Source organism: Castor canadensis, chromosome 19, assembly GCF_047511655.1.
Source record: "Castor canadensis chromosome 19, mCasCan1.hap1v2, whole genome shotgun sequence".
In the NCBI taxonomy this organism is placed as follows: Eukaryota; Metazoa; Chordata; class Mammalia; order Rodentia; family Castoridae; genus Castor; species Castor canadensis.
The window spans coordinates 5,798,297-5,815,455 of record NC_133404.1 but is presented as its reverse complement, the minus strand read 5'-3'; the positions used below and the strand labels follow the sequence as shown (position 1 = coordinate 5,815,455).

Sequence of the window (17,159 nt, the reverse complement as noted above, 5' to 3'; positions counted from 1 at the left end):
AGCATTTGGGGAAGTAGAGAAAACTCAGGCTTTTGTACTCAGACTTGCCTTGCTTGCTTCATGCGGGCAAGTCACTCTACTAGCAGAGCCTTACTTTGCTTATTGCTTAGGACAATAATCCCTAACTCAGGAAGTTTTACACAAAAGAGGCCTCCTGGGAATCAGAGTGGGGCCTCCCAATATGGCTTCTCCAAGGACAGACTTCACCCAGATTCATTTGGTTTTGTCCTCACAGGTGTGTGGATGGGAGCAGTGATGGGGGGGTGGTGAATGTAACCCTCAGTACAGCCAGAAGGAAAATGTCCATAAGTCAAACACTCACTTTCCCAGAGTCTGGGACTGGCTGTGCTGTGCAGGTGTCTTAAGTACTGACTTAGAAACAGTCACCCAATCCTTTCCAAGGGCCTCCTGTGCTTGAATGCAGTGGGCATTGGGGGCCCAGAGGTGAATCAGATAGAGTGGCTGTCCTAGAGGAACTCAGGTGGGGGTGTTCAGGAGGGTGGAGAGTGTCAATGAAGTCTGGGTTCTCTTGAGTGGGTAACGGGTACAAATCCTCCGTAGGTAACTTCATCTACAACACAACACTTGCTGCCCATGGTCAAGGTGAAGTGCTTCAGCCTTTGGCCTCTACCAAACCTCAGAACCTTCCTGGGTGACACAGCACATTTTAACATCACATTTGATCCTCATAACAGGGCAAGCATTGTTATATTATCCTCTTGTACAGGAGAGACTGATCTACAAATGGGAACCAGGGACTCAACATTCCAGACCAATGTTCCTTCTACCTGCCACTCTGCCTCATCTCACACTAACACAGTGTCTGTTACGCCTTCAGCTATGGTGGTGCCCCCTTGGGAAACAGAGTGGGAATCTGAGATATGGGGGACATTGGAGGAATCTGTTTTGATACAGGAAAATTTGGTCCTCGCCCTAGGAAGGATGAACTTTGGCCTCCATGGCTCTTGCCAGGCCTCCCACTGAACATACTATCCTCATCTCCTAGTCTTTTCTTCCACACCTGTTTCCTCAGTGGTTCCTTCTACAGAGCTACCACCCACTTTCTAGTCCCTAGACTCCAGATGGGCTGACCACTGCTCTTCCTAAATCAGTACTTCTTCCCACCTACTCTCTCAGTGGTAAGCTTCCCCTTAGGGGCAAGCTGCCCACATGGACTCCGGATGAGGGGAGAGTCCTCACAGCCAGTCTTTCTACCCCTATTTTGCAGGGAAACTGAGGTCAGATTGAGGAATAGACTTGCCTAGGAGTACAGCATCAGTCACGGGCTACAGTAAATGTATAGCCCTTTTTCTCTCTACCCACAGAAGGCTACTGGCTACTTTGCTTTTACTACCCACATTGATTCAATCACCCACTCCACTGAGTCTTTCTCAAACATGGCCTTTTTTTTTTTTTTTTTAAGATGGGGTCTTGCTAGGTAGCCTAGGATGAACTCGAGCTTGTGAGCTTTCTAGCTAAGCCTCCTGAGTGCTGGATTACAGTTTGGCCTAGCCACAGGTCTCCTTTTTTAGCCTTCATGTTCACTGCCAAGTCCTTACTACATGTCACTGGAATTATTGGGACAGTCTCCTAACTGGCAGCAGGCCCCATCCCGCTCACAGGACACCAAGGTCCTTCATATTCTGCATACTCCACCTGATAGCCACCCTAACTTCTTTCCTTCAGTACCTCAACAACCTTTCCTTTCTCATCAGGCCTGGCTGTAGGCTTAGCCCTGTTGAACACAGATACGGGGCACCTCTGGCCCCACAAATTTCTTTTGGTTGGAAGTTATGATAAATAACATGATGCAGGAAAGGAGCTGAGTCACAGCATTGCCTGGAGGGCTGCTGAAGGTGGGGAAAGCTTTCAAGATCCAGGGGACTGGGAGAAAGGAAAGAAGTTCTTCTCTTGGTTTCCCCAACCTATCTCACAAGATGTACCTTGTTGTCTCCAAAGTCATTATCACAACAGCCTCTCAGCCTCTCCTGTTGCCTATAGGCACTCCTTCTGAGGATAGCCTCAGAACTATCCAAACCGGGCACCAGTGGCTCCTATCTATAATCCTAGCTACTTAGAAGGCCGAGATCCGGAGGTTAGAGGCCAGCCCAGGCAAAGAGTTTGGAGATTCCATCTCCAAAATAACCAGAGCAAAATGAGCTGGAGGTGTGCCTCAAGCAGTAGAATGTCTGCTTTGCAAATGCAAGGCTCTGAGTTCAAACCCCAGTCCCACCTCCCCAGCAAACAAAATGAAAAACATCTAGGATGCTGAACACTGCACATCATAGTTCTGGGCTTGTAGACTATGACCATGCTGCTGGCACATTCTGCTATGTGAGTCCAAGAATTTTAAATGGTATTAAATGCTTTGCTATCTGTTTACTTCAAGCCTGATTTTCACTACTACAGTCACATGTGAAGGCCCTTGCTGTTTTCCATCCACCTCCTTTGTTGAAAACACCTTGCCCCTCCACTTCTACCTGCTGAAAGCTTTCAGACCACCTTGCATACCACCTCCTCCATGAAGCCTTTCGCAATTTTTCTTGGCTGTAAGGGTTCTCCCTTCTTTGCCCATGGATGTCTATTTATATATACATCCCTCCCTCCACTCCTGTAGCATCTCTCTCCTCGAATGGATCTGGAGCCTTTGGAGTGTAGAGTGAGCATCTTAGACAGTCTGTAATTGCACCCAGCAGCAGGCACAGTGGAAGGTCTGTCTTGTCCACAGTAGGACTCAGGCAAGTGCTGGACTCAGGCTTTCTGCTTGCAGCGCTCATTTTTAGGCACCTAGCAATATGGGTCGGACACAAGTCACATGGCCAGGGGTTTTGTGGACAATCCAGCCAGTCGCTAGGGCGCCCCTACCCGGATCTCTGCCCTGCTCTCTACCCAACTCCAAATGGTTTGTGTGCGAAGGATATTGGGGCCCAGTAGCCCCGCCGCCACCTCCTCAACTTCCACCCGGCGGATTGCCGAGTCCCAGAGGCTCCTTCCAGCCCGAAGGCCTCGAAAACCTCGAGGCGACAGTGCGGGAGACATAGGGGCCTCCGCCATGGATGCGCCTCCCACTCACGGCTAGTTTAATTTATTTATTTTTATTTTTTTTGGAGGGAGGGGTGTTCAATGAAGGGGAAGAGGCGGGGCGAAGGCAGGAGGCGGGCCAAGAGTGACTGACGTGAGCGCTGGGGAGCCAATGGCCCGTGGGGGGCGTTCCCCCCATTCAGGACTCCTCGCCTGGCTCGGAAGGTATGTTAAACAGCTGCTTTTAATTTGGTCCCCCCGATCCCCGGCGTTTGGGGGGCTCGTTCGCCGGCCGCTTGCTTTGGCTGGCCCGAAACGGTGTGGCGCCGCGGTCCCCGGGACCGAGCTTGGGGGAGGCTCGGAGTCCCGCGGCCGAGGTAGGCGAGGGGCAGGCCAGGAAGGAGCGCTCTTGGCGCCGCCCGCTCGCCAGTGTGTGTGCTTCCAAGCCGGGCAGGAGCCGTGGGGAGGGGGTCGGCCCGGCCTGGGGCGCCGGTGCGCCGGCCGCGCCGCCTAGTTCATTTCACCGAGCAGGGGCGGTTCAGTAGGTTTCGGCGGCGCACCGGGGAATGGGCCGACAGGAGGAGACCAGGGGCTCCTGTTATGTCTTTTTGGATTTTATTTAAAACAAAATACCGTAAAGAACAAAATGGGGGGAGCCAGGATTCCGTACACTGACTGGAACCCGGCCCGGGCTGCGGCGCGCGGGCTCGGCAGGGGGCGGCGTCCGGAGCCTGGTCGGGGCCCTCGGAGTCCGGAGTTGGTCGAGAGCTGGAGTTTGGAGCGAGCCGCGGCCCGCGCCTTTCCCCGCTAACCACGCTGGGCGAGGGCGGCAGCCGCCCGGAGGGTTTTGTTTCTGCCGGCAAAGTTGTCGGAGGCGGCGGCGGGCGCGCTCCGGGGAGGCGCGGGCGCCGTGGGCCCGCGGTTGTTAAGGACTCTGGGGGCGGGGGCAACGCCGGGCTGGCGGGAGGGGTCCGGGGGCGGGAGCGGTCCGGACAGAGCGCCCTGTGCCTCGCCTCTTGGGGCTCTCCGAACTCCTGGGCCGTAGCAGTCCAGTTAGCATTCGGTGCCGAAGCGCTCCAGGCAGCGATTCGGCGCGGAGCTCGGGCCGGGGGTGGGGAAAACCTCCAGGAACTCTGCGGATTCGATTCGCGGCCCCAGCTGATCCCCTTGCAAACATGGTGCTGCCTCCTTCCCCGCCCACCCCACGGCGGCGGCGGCGGCCGCCACTGCTCCCCCTTCCCGGGCTGAGAGGCTGCCGGGCTCCGTCTTCCCGCGAGGTGCCGCTGCGGGCCGCTAGGCAGGGGCGCGGGCATGTGTGTGCGCGCCCACGAGGGGGTGGCCTGAAAGGGGCAGTGAAGGTCGGAAACTGGGAAAACAGTCTCCACGCTCGGAATCGGGAAAAGGAAATGCATCAGCGGGCGGGGAGGGGCATGGGGGGCGCGCCTGTCAGCCGGGATGGCGACCGCGGGCGGAGAGGCGGGACGCCAGTGCGAACAACCAGGCTGGGAGGGGAGGCGCAGGGGTTTGGTCCTCGGGCTTTGGGGCTGCCCTTGCCTCCACTCCTCCGCCCAGACTGTTTACTATCTCCTCCGCTGGTGGCTTGTGCAATCGGCCTGGAGGGGGCCCGAGGGGCGGGGCCGTTTCCTCTCTTCCACCCACCTAGAGCTGCTCCAGGAGCCCCGCCTTCTCTTGTCTTGCACTGGTTGGGCAAGACTCCCTTTTTCCCTTCTCGAGTATGGATTGGATGGCATTCTCGAGAGCTCCGCCTATCGGGAGGCCGAGCTGGAGTTTAAGTTGCTAGGATTTTTTTTCCTTGAAGGGCGGGCGGAGGGTTCCTCGGGATTACGTGAGGCGCAGGGTCCCGCCCCTACGTCTGATTGGCGGAACGGGTAAGCCCGCCTCCTCCAAGGCAACAGGGAGGGGGAAGTCTCCCCGCCCCCGCCCCCGGTTCGAGAGCGCGCTCGGCACATGTGTGAGGTCTGCCTGCCTCCTTCGAACTGCCCTCCCGCCCGGAAGTCCCAGGCTCGGCGCCCTTGGCGAGGGGGGCGGGGAGAGCCGAGGAGGCACACAAAGATTCTTTCGGGGCTCGAGATCTGTTAGCTCTTGGATGAAGCCTGGGATGCGGGGTGGACTGGACTTTGGAGGCGTAGTTCCGGGAGTTCCGCTCTGAGCGGAGGGTCGAGATCGGTCCTCCCGCCCGGGCCAAGTACCAAAGTTCTGAGCCGTGGCTTGCCTGTTTCCGCCGCGCCCCTTGACTTCCTCGAGCCTAAGCTGGAGAACGCTGTGACGCGGGCCGTCCCTTGTGCCCTGGGCAGGGGAGCTGTCGTCCTAGGTGGGCTGAATTTAAACCTAACGTAGGGATGCAGCCTAGCGCGTCTCCTGCGGTCAGGGGAGACAGGGCAGCCGATCTTGGCGTAGGCTCGGGTGTCTTGGTGTACAGATGGGGTTGCCATGGGTGCCAAGTGCAGGGGAGGCGGCCCAGGGTTACAGGTAGCCTCTGGTCAGTTCTGGAGTGCCGCTGCCCTCACCTCCGGGCGGTGGCCGAGGTCGCCTTCGTCGGGCCAGCTTATTTTTAGAGCCCCTGCCGGGGCAGGGCTTGGCCGGCTCACTTGACAGGCTGCTCCCACCTGTCGGCCGCTCGCGAGTTCTCGAGCCATCCTGGGACTCAGACCCACCTGTTGCCAGTGCTCCTTTCCGCAGGGTCGCGGGGGGCAGTATCGGACCTAGGATGGGCTCTCGGGCCTTGCCTTGTGGACACGTTAACTCGGGGAGAGGTGGGGACGGGCCACCTGTCCTGGCGCCCACGCCCTACTTGGCGAATAATAAAAGCGACCGGGATCGCAAGCACTGTGTCAGCCTGTGTTCTGGGCATTATTACCTACCGAGGGCCTCCGGACTGACCCTAGGACACGGGTCAAGTAGGCCATCAGCAGCCCTTTTCCTTTTGGGGCTGAGGGTCTCGTTAAGCAGCCCAGCCTGGCTCAGGCGTTCGCCCAGCCTCACCCTCCCGCGGAGCGGGGGTTCCAGGCGCCAGACCGAGTCCGGTCCTGGCCTCTTCCCTGGTGGCAGTTACCCCGAGCCGGCGCGCCGTTTCTCCCCGCGCCCCGCCCCCGGGGCTCGTAGGGCGGCGGCCCTCGGCGTCTCCGCCCCTCCCGGGGCTGCACGTTCGGCTCGGGCGCCCGGGTCGGGTGCGCGGCCAGCCGGGGTCCAGACCGCAGCGCTGCACTTCCCTTGCTGGAGGAGCGGCGGTGCGCCGTACTGGTGCTTACGGGAGGCCGCGCGCCCAAGTGCAGACGAAGAAGTAACTGGGGGGAGGAGGACGGGCTCCTCCGCATTGCCTTGGTAAGGGAGCCCTCCGGGAGGGGACTGCTCCTGCCTTCCCCTTCCCAATCCGAGGTCCCTGGGCTCGGCCGCTGAGCTCCGCGCCACCTCCGGCTCCGGGCCTCGGAACTCTGAGCCTGTCTCTAGTGTAAACATTCCACAAAAGGACCGCTGAGGTTCAGCCTCCTTCCTGGACGGTCGCTGTGTCCAATGGAGGCGCCTACCGGCATCAAGTTACCCAGTCCCACTGTTGGGGGCGGGCCCTAGCCCGGTAGTGTGGTAGGAGGAGCCTGTTTCACTTACGGACATTTTACCCGACATCGGTTACTTACCTTCCTAGGGCAGTGAGAGCCAGAGGTAAGCCTTCCAATGTGATGACCGACGGAGGCGGGAGCCGATTTGTTAGGCCTGTGGTTGAGAAGGTACTGGGCGGGATATGTGGTGTCCTCCAATGAGATGTGAGAAGCTTCTCTGTTTTCTCCAATAGTGTTGCGTCTTGGGGGTGGGACTCAGCAATCCATCTCCAATAGGCGGGGTTGAGTTAGCGACGCTCCCCGCCAATAGGGGCGTGGAGAAAGGTGAGCGGCTCCCCCTCCCCTCCCTGCCGAGAGGGAAGGGGCGGGAAATCAGTAGCTGGGGCGCAGCGATTGGCTAAATATGTGATGGACGGATAATATGTCCTGTGGCTGAGCAAGGTTGAGCCTACCCTCGGCGGGGCGGGCCGGGGGAGTGGGCGGGATTTCCCGGGTAACAGAGAAGCGGCCGCGGCGGTAGAGGCGGCGGAGACGGTTTCTCCATCTTCCCCCCCTCCCCTTCCCCCTCGGAGTTTCCCTCCCTCCCTCCCTCCCTCTTTCCCAGTCTGGGCACCAGGGCCTGCGACCGCTTGGTGAGTGCTGAGGAAGCTGCCAGTCGGCTCCGGCGGGCCTGTGCCCCGCGCCGTTCTCCGGGCCTCCCTGCTGAGTGCGAGGCTCACGCCGAGAGGGACACGCAGTGCTGAGCAGCCGAAGGAGCTTTGCGGTGAGAGCATGTTGGCTCGGGCTCCGGGCGGCAGCCTGGGTGGCGGGTAACACTGGACTCGAGGGTGTGTATTTTAAGGGGGGGCTGACCTCCCCTGCTTCCCGTAGAGCGGACGGGCGGGAGGCGTGTGGCTGTGTGAGGGGGGCGGAGGGCGGAGCGGGGCAGCTCTCCGTGCGGGAGGGGGAGGAGAGCGTAGACCCGGTGCGCGCGGAGGGGCGGGCTCTCGCCCCTCCGCTCAGAGGCGGGGCCGGCGCGCGCGTGCGATGGTGGAGAAAGGGGCGGGGCGGGCTTAGGCTAAGTGCTATCTGCCGGAGACCACCCCCTCCGGTCCTCCGGGTGGGCGGGGTCTCGGGCGGGAGACGGCTCTCTGCCCGCTGGAGCGGGGAAACGGGAGTGGGGTCTCCCGCGCGTGGCTTCTGGGCGCGGCTGGGAGGGGGCGTGAAGTCTGCGTTCCTCCGCCTTCTAGGGATCCGGTTGGCCGGAGGGGCCTTCCAGAGCAGCGGTGCCACTCCCCTTGCTCCTCCTGCCTCTTCCTGTGTTTCCGCCTCCTTGGCAGTGTGGCGGTGCTTGGGAAAGCCCGCTGTCCGGTCTGGCTCGGAATTGCGGCTCCTAGATCTTGCCCCGCCCTAAGTCTCGGCGGGTGGGAGGGGCCCTTGTTGCCTGGAAGCTATGGAGGTGTCAGGACTTACTCTTGTGCCTCAGCTATGTCTTCTGCGTGGGGCACGAGGGCCCGGTGCCAGAGCTGTTGTCTCTGCTTTGCTCTGTGCCGCGTGGATGGCACTGTAGAGCTAGGAGAGTGAGCCTGGACCTCGCCACTCCTCTGTTGTAATTACGGGGACGAGGTGCTTAAAGTTCTCGGGAGAGTCTGAGGTCGAGCTGGGCTGGTGCTGTGACCATGCTTCCGCGGCAGAGTTGGCGGGGGAGGGGCGGAGAATCATCGGGGACTACAAATGTGGTCTGGAACAACCTTTCCTGGAGTTTCCTTGATCAGTTACTTGGCTGTACGGGGCGGGGCTTCGGTTGCACCAATGACTTGTGACTGTCGGTGCCTTAGGACTTTAAACCTACTTAGACAGGCAGAGACAAACATGGAAACTCCTCTTCATGAGGCTGAGATTTATAACTGGAAGGTGATTTTACATTTTAATCTCAAAACCGATTTCTGTTTTTGAAAAATGGTTTTATAAAATTTTCTCTTTTGATGCTAGGGATTGAACCTAGGGCACATGCTAAGCACTGGCTTTACCACTAAGCTGCAAGCCCCAGCTCTGATTCTTTTTTTCCCAGTTTTGCATAAAATACTCTGATTTCTTCAGTACTTGGATTTTTAATGTTTTCATTGTACAGATGGCTTTGCTAAGTAAGCATGAGAAATGAGTTGCAATTTAGGTAACTACAGGTGAAAGTCTTCTTTGGGTTTTATGTAATTATATTAGATCATTTAGAACCTCTCCCCCCCCCCCTTTTTTTTTTGTGGTACTGGAGCTTGAACTCAGGACCTACACCTTGAGCCACTCTACCAGCCCTTTCTTGTGATGCGTTTTTTCAAGATAGGGTCTCTCGAATTATTTCCTCTGTCTGACTTCAAACTGCAATCCTGTTGATCTCTGCTTCCAGAGTAAGTAGGATTACAGGCATGAGCCACGGGCACTTGGCTGTAGACTCCTTTTGTTTATATTCTACAGGGCCTAGTGTTTTGCCCTTTTTAAATACAGGGAGTAGGGTGAAGTCATAGACTAATGTAGTTTTCTGTATCTGAGTATTGTATACCATTACTCTTCAGCCTGTGTTGGAGAGTTGCTTTAGGACATTTCAGGCTTAGTGTGTAGGTAACCACATTAGATGAGGCTTTTACTCTGTCTTGTTAAGTGTTCTCTTCTTAAGAGAAATTGCTCGTTGACATTTTTCATGAGAAAGTAAACATTGGGTCAGTATTATTTATGTACTGACCTCTGAATGAGCCTCTAGTTACTTATATAAACTGAAGTTAAATTCGGGATTTGTCCTTGGCTTAATAGGGGTTGAAGGGCTGGCAGAATGGCTCAAGTGGTAGAGCACCTGCTCAGCAAGCATGAGGCCCTGAGTTCAAACCCCAGTACCACACACACACACACAAAAAAGGGGTGGGGGTGGCTGAAAGTTTGGTGCCCTGTGCTGTTCTCATGCACATTGTACTCATGAAGAGGTTAAGTCTCCCTTTCGTAGCTAAGGAAGTTACAATGGCAATAGAAACATTTTAGTGACAGCTGTAATGGGATTGATATGGTGGCAAAAAACCCCCCCAAAACAACAAAAAACACACACACACACACAAAAAAAAAAACCCTGGGTGTTTTTATTGTAAACTGAGTGCCTTCACCATAAACTGACAAAGATAGTGGAGAATGATTTGCCACAAGGAAAGTTTGTTCAACCTATAGTTATTTCCACCATTTGCACTGCTGTGTGCTGGGAAATACAGAAGTCCTAATTCAGGCCTTCACAGAATATGTTGTCCTGCTGGTGTGCCAGGTTCACAAATTCCAACTATCTAAGCTTTAAAAATTCAAGCAAGAACCTGCTGTGTTAGGAAAATGTTCATGAGTACTGCTTACTCTCCAGATAGCAATATTGTGTGCTGTAGTTTAAGAGTTAAATACCAGCTGGGCGCTGGTGGCTCAGCCTGTAGTCGTAGCTACTCAGGAGGCAAAGAACAGGAGGATCTTGCTTTGAAGCCAACCCGGGCAAATAATTCGAGAGACCCTGTCTTGAAAAAAACCTATCACAAAAAAAGGACTGGTGGAGTGGCTCAAGGTGTAGACCTTGAATTCAAATCCCAGCACCACAAAAAAAAAAAAAAGTTAAATACCTTAGGTTGACATTTTGTACTTCAGAAAGTTTCAATAGTTCACCTAAAGAGACTTTTTTCTTTTCTTAAATTTTTTTATACTGGAGTTTGAACTCAGGGCCTATACCTTGAGCCACTCCACCAGTCCTTTTTTTTTTCAAGATAGGGTGTCTTGTAACTATTTGTGGGTGCTGGCTTCAAACCGTGACCCTCTGAATAGCTACGATTACAGGCATGAGCCACCAGTGCCCCAATAACTTTTTTCTTTTCTAAGGAAAGAGGTAGGTAGTACTTTGACAAGATTCCTGGCAAAGCATACTCCTGTTTATATCTTCAGTGCAAATACATAGTCTGCTGGAGAGCTAGACAGGGCAAACTGTCCAGAATTTTAGCTAGAATTGCGATGTTGTGTACATGGTATTGAGTAGTCCTAGTGCAGTGCTTTTTAAGGCTTTTCCAATTCTGGATAATTCTACCAGCCAAGCATTCATTAAGCTTTCCTTTCTGTAGGTTCTTAAAAATAATAGTGATACTTTTTCAAACTAAAGCCTCTTAGATTTGTTGAGCACTGTGTGTCAGGAACTGTTGGGCACTTGCACATTTACTAACTCCTTCAATTTTCATGGCAGCTCTGGGTGGTGGGTACAATGAAATGCATGTTTTAAAGGTGAGGAAACAAAGTTTAAACGTGGTAAATGGCCAAGCCAAGATAAGAACCCCCAGCCAGTATGGCTTCCAGAGTCTTTTTGTTTTTTCTTTTTTTTTCCCCAGACATGGGGTTTGAACTTAGGGCCACATGCTTATTAGGCAGGTGCTCTATAACTAGAACCACTCAGCTGGCACCTTCCTTCCCCGCTCCCCTTCTTTTTTTTTTGGCCAGGGCTGGCCTCTGCAACTGTGATCCTTCTGATCTCTGCCTCCTGAGTAGGTAGGAATACAGGTGTGAGCCACTGGCGCCCAACTGGTTCCAGAGTCTCTTAAACTTAAATTTCACTGCCTTTGGTTTAAGGATAAGCAACAATGGAGTGGTGTGCTTTTTTAAAAAAATTTTTTTTTTATGGAACTAGGGTTTGAACTCAGAGTTCACACTTGCAAAGGAGGTAATTTGCCTGCTTGAGCCACATCTCCAGTCCTAAAAAATTTTAATTGTGGCAAAATATACATGACATAAAAATGATTAAAATGGTAAATTTTAAGTACAGTTCAGTGACATTACCAATTCATATCATTACGTAGCCATTGCCACTATTCATCTTTAGAACTCTTTCCGTCTTCCCCAACTGAAACTTTGTACCTGTAAAACAATAAATTCCCCCCTTCTATTTCTTACTAGCCCTGGCTACCATTATTCTACTTTCTGTCTCTCTGAATTTTACTACCGTAGGTACCTTATAAAACTGTAGTCATAACATTCTTTGCGTTTTGTGTTTGGCTTCTGTCACTTAGCCTAATGTTCATTCATGTTGTAGCATGTGTCAGAATTTCTTTCCTTTTAAGACTGACTAATATACTCCCTTGTGCATACGTATGTATATGTATATGTAATTGTATGTCAATGGATGTTTGGGGGTTTTCTACCTTTTGCTATTGTGAATAATTCTCACATGAACAAGGGTTTATATCTGTGTAAATCCTTGCTTTTAGTTCTCTTGGATGATATTTACACAGAAGTGGAATTACTGGATCATATGGTAATTCTGCTTAAATTTTTAATTTTGTTTTTTTTGGCTGTACTGGGATTTGAACTCTGTACCTCATGCTTCCTAGGCAGGCACTCTTACCACTTGAGTGAATCGTCAGTGTGCTTTTGAAAGCAGCTTTGAGGAAAAAGATTTGGACTCAGATTCTAAAGGTGAATTGAGTCAACACCTATTTATTGACATCCTGTTTAAATAGCTCTGAGCTGACATAGGAAAGTTTTTGTCTCCAAGAAGTTAATATTCTTTTAAGGAAAGGCAAGTAGATACATGGTTTTATCACACATCAGTGAAGGTTGGGTGCCACAAGAATCAAGTACTCTGTGTTGTAAGGAGTTCAGAGGAGCAAGTCCACTTTGGAGGTAGAGGAGGGGGTTACTGTTTGAGAAGGAAGAAGGAAAAGATCTTCATGAAGTAAGTTGTTATATGTCCTTAGACAGCTCACTTAAAGTGCCCCAGAGAGCATTTTGGGAGTGGTAGGTGTGGTTTCATGTTCTAACAATTTGTACTACAGACTAATATATCCTGTGGCCCATTTACTATTTCCTTTGGATATCTAATAGGCATCCTGGACTCTTAACTCTTTTTCTTTCTTCCTTTTTTATATGTGGTCCATCACAAATGTGCTTTATGTTCAAAATGCTATCCAGAATTTGACCACTTAATCTCCTCTCCCTATCATAGTCAGTTCCAGCAGCATCTTTACTTTGGATTCTTTGTTTTCTCTGCCTTGTTATTGCTCCCCTTTACTCTGTTCTCTACTCTGTTCTCAACACAGCAACCCAAGAGATTCTTTTAAAAGCTAAGTCAGACCATGTCACTTTTCTAATTAAAACCATCCAATGGCTGGCTTCCCATTGCAGTCTGGGTATTATGTCCAAGCCCTTACTATGACCTACAAGAGCAAGACTGATGTACTCCCGACTACATTTCCTACACGCAGTCTCAGTTTTCTTCATTCTTTTCCATGGCACAGCCTTCTCGCTATCCTTTGAAAATATCAAGTGTGGGTGCCTCAAGGTCTTTGCATTTGATGTCCCTTTCGCCCAAAATGCTTCCTCCACAGATTTCCACCTGGATAGCTCCCTCATTTCCTTTGACACTTAGCCTTTTGGATGAGATAGTCTTTGACTATTCTTACCTAAAATTTCAAAAACCTTTTCTCACATTTTTTTTTAGCATTTGCCACTATCTAATATTCTTAATGCATTGTTTATTGTCTGTTTCTCTCACTAAAAGGTAAGCTTCTTGAGGGAAGGGATTTTTGCTTCTTTTACTGCTGTGTTTCTGGCTCCTAAAACACTTGCTACATGTACTTAGTAAATATTAAAGAATGCCTACACACATGCATGAATGAAAAGTTGGGTTTCCACAACAAGCAAGGTAGTGTGCTTAGTATAGAAGACACTTAGATGATTAAAAGGTGTGTGTGCTCATGTTGGAAGAGGGCAGCAATTTAGCTACTATGATAAAAGGTCCATAATCTACCTGTCCTTTTAAGAACCATCTCAAGTCCTGTACATTTTTTTTTTGTTGTTGGTGTTTTTGAAACAGAATCTTGCTATGGAGTCTAGGCTGGTCTGGAACTTCTGCCTCAGCCTCTCGATTACTGGGATTACAGATGTGCGCCACCATACCTGGCTGCCAATTTTTAAAACTGTGTTTTACAACTTTTAAGCTTTCTTGAAAATACCTATGAATCCATAATTCTTCATTTTACTCCTATAATGGAAAGAGAAGAAAACTGACAATAAGTCATTTCATAATTAGTAGAGGAACTAGTTGATGAACGTAATGTGATAGCAGTCTAGACTAATGAACTAGTTGATGACTGTGATAGCAGCAGTCTAGACTAATGAAGATGATAAATTGATTATATAAGCCAAGTGGCGAAATAGGAGTCTTCAGATAATGATATGCTAGGTGGGGTTTCTCACACTTTAGAACTTATGTGCACAGTATGTATTTCTGAAGAAAGGAAAAGAGGTTTGTCTCCATCCAGGTAGTCAGCAGGAAGTACCTAAATGTATGACTTTTTTTCTCCTTTGGTGATGCTGGGAATCAAACCCCAGGGCCTTGTTGGGATGGGGTCTTGCTATGTGACCCAAACCGGCCTTGGAAACCTGGGCCTAAGTGGTCCTCCTGCCACAGCTTCTCTGGTAGCTGGGATTATAGTGCCTGTCTTGGATGTGATTTTTTTGCATGTGACAAAAATCAAAATCATTATAATTTGCCATAAGGGTATATTTCCTCTTGTAGGTTGTTTGTGCACCAAAACTTACTGGATATGGTGTGTGAGTAGATGGGTGCCAAAGGCATTTGTGTATACAAAAGTGATTAGAAATGAGTGAAACCACTGGATAAATCATTTGCATTGGTACTTACTGGTCTAAAAATAATGCTTGGAATTAGGGAATAAGATGACTGTCCTCACCAACAAAATCATGAATAAAGTTTTTTAAATATTACATTTAATGATGCAAGGGCCTAAAAGGAAAAAAAAAAAAAAGAAGGAGGGCCAGAGTGATGTCACATACCTGTAATCCCAGCTACTAGAGAAGCATAAATAGGAAGATGGAGGTCTGAGATTGGCCCAGACGAAAATGCAAGGACCCTATCTTTAAATAAATAAATAATTAATTAAACTGGGCACCGGTAGCTCACAGCTATAATCCTAGCTACTCAGGAGGCAAAGATCAGGAGGATCGGGATTTGAAGCCAGCCCTGACAAATAGTTCTCCAGACCCTATCTCAAAAATACCAAACACAAAACAGGCCTAGCAAAGTAGCTTGTGGTAGAGTGCCTACCTAGTAAGCATGAGGCCCTGAGTTCGAACTCCAGTATCATTAAAAAAAAAATGCAAAAGGGAGGTCAGGGGCATGCCCCAAGTGGTAGCAGCCTCCTGCTACCCTGAGTTCAATCCCTAGTACTGTAAAAAAAGACAGAAAACAAAAACAAAACCCTTTTAACCCAGAAGTGATAGTAAGTGAGAACCTTACTAGACACATTTCTGACACTAGAAATGTGTCAGAAACCTGGGATCAGTCTATAGAATGGCTATTCCAAGTTCATACATAATAGTTGAGTGTTTGGCTGCTTTAATTTTTTCTTTTTTTTCCTGCACGTGGTATTGGGACTTGAACTCAGGGGCTCAAGCTTACTAGGCAAGTACTCTACCACTTGAGCCACTCCCCCAGCCAGTTGGTTATATTTTAAAGAATGATGTCACCTCCCCATTCTTTTCCCCAGTGCTAGGGATTGAACCCAAGGCCCATCACCATTTTGCTTATTTATATCTTCAAAACCAGGAAACTATGGATTTGGATTTGTGATTTTTCACCCAAATGATAAATGATGATGAAAGATTTTTCTGGTCTACTGAAGGTTAAAGATTAATCATATGCCATAAAGAAAACCTTGTCATTTTTGTACAACCAAGACAACTGTCCTAAAGACATTGGTAAACATTGTCACTTCACAGTGTGACATGATCCCATCAAAGTACACAAAGGTACATGCCAAATGGGGTTGTCATTAGGTCAAAGTTTCTCAACTTCAGTATACTGTGGACATTTTGGGCCAAATAATTTGTTTTGGGGAACTGTCTTGTGCACTGTAGTATTGTAGTATATTTGCAGCATTCTTGGCCTCTGTTTATGAAATAGAGGGGCTTACCCTCTCCTCCAGTTCTCACAGCCAAGAATGACTTCCAGCATTACTGAATGTGCCTGGGGGTAGTGAGTAAGGCAGAATCTCCCTTAGGTGAGGGCCACTAGATTAAGAGAATGTAAAAACTAAGCTCACAGGCCTTGGGTATTAAACCTTGTTATGTCTTTGGAATATCACATTAGTTAATTTTGCTGAACTATTCTTAGCAATATGAGAACTCTAAATAGAGTGCCTTTCATTCGTTAGTAGTAGATTCCAGGTCTGAGCAAATTTAAATCCAGAGATGAGTTGGATATATGGACAGGTTTTGAATACACTTTTGTGGGCAGTTGCACCAGAGTGACATTGCATTAACTTTGTACTTTCATAAAAGTTTCTTTGTTTTTAAGAGAAATTTCCTCCTGGGCGCTGGTAGCTCATGCCTGTATATAACTACTCAGGAGGCAGAGATCAGGAGGATCATGGTTCATAGCCAGCCTGGGCAAGTAGTTTGAGAGACTCAGTCTCAAAAAAAAAAAACCATAACAAGAAAGGGCTGGTGGAGTGGCTCAAAGTATAGGCCCTGAGTTCAAACACTAGTCCCACCAAAAAAAGAAACTTCCTTTTTTTGAGTGTTTATTTAAATAAACTGAGAAATATTTCATGTGATCTTGTGTGATGTGAACTACCAATAAATAACTTCAGAGGATATTTTAAAAAATAAAGGAACTTAAAATTGTTTAAGATTATATCAGTACAGAATTTAGGAGATTAGGCTAGGTGAGGTGGCTCATTACCATAATCCTGGTTACTCTGGTGGTAGAGATTGGAAGATTGCAGTTTGAGACCAGCGTGGGTAAAAAAAAGTTCGAGAGACCCCATTTCAATTAATAGAAGCTGAGCATGGTGATGTGTACCCGGCAACCACATAATAGAAGGATCTCAGTCCAGGCTGGCCTGGGCATAAATGTAGGGAAGGCCTTACTGGTAAAAAATACCTGAAGCAAAAAGGGTTGGTGGCATGGCTCATGTAGTATAAGTGTAAAGCCTCAACCTCAAACCCTAGTACTGCTAAAAAAGAAAAGGAAAAAAAAGATTATATCAATACAAAGTTCAGAGACACTATATAGTCAGTCATAAATGAAATACACTTAAAAAGAAAGTATTACCTGCTTCAGTTGTCTTAGCTTCTGAAATAGACAATGTTTGGTTCACATGCTCTTTTACTTTGTGTTTATTTACCCTAAAATGGTCCTTGTTACAGGCAATTATTTGTGAATTTTATCAAAGTGAAAAAGATAAGCTACTTTGAGTTGGGTTTTCCATTTGGATGTTTTTTGATTTTTTTTTTTTCTTTTTGCCATGCTTAGGCTCAAACTCATGGCTTGTACATGGCAGGCAGGCACTCTACCACTGAGCCACATCCTCTGTCCTCCATTTGGATTTTAATAATCATGAAATGTCTGGATTTCTTGGAGGCTGATTCACTATGGTTACTAAATATGCTTTAGGTTGTAGAACTAGAAAATGTTCTTTTTTGTTCTTGTTCTTCACAATTGGCTTTTACCTCTGCCCTTCAACATTTGCCTGCAGTGTATCAAATTGGCTCCCCAATTCCATCCTTCTC

At 49.4% G+C, this 17,159-nt stretch overlaps 1 protein-coding gene across 3 annotated transcripts in view; it reads left to right on the top strand.

Moving 5' to 3' along the window:
• The first annotated feature begins 3,153 nt into the window (after nucleotides 1-3,153).
• The window catches only part of Sin3a (SIN3 transcription regulator family member A), a 62,983-nt gene continuing 48,977 nt past the window's right edge, over nucleotides 3,154-17,159 (top strand). The window contains exon 1 of one of the 3 annotated variants that reach the window (XM_074061634.1): nucleotides 3,154-3,246. The gene's annotated coding sequence lies outside the window, so the exon portion shown is untranslated. Of the gene's footprint in view, nucleotides 3,247-7,175; nucleotides 7,360-17,159 lie in introns of those variants that run through there. The other 2 variants (XM_074061635.1, XM_020175858.2) reach the window with 2 other exon arrangements.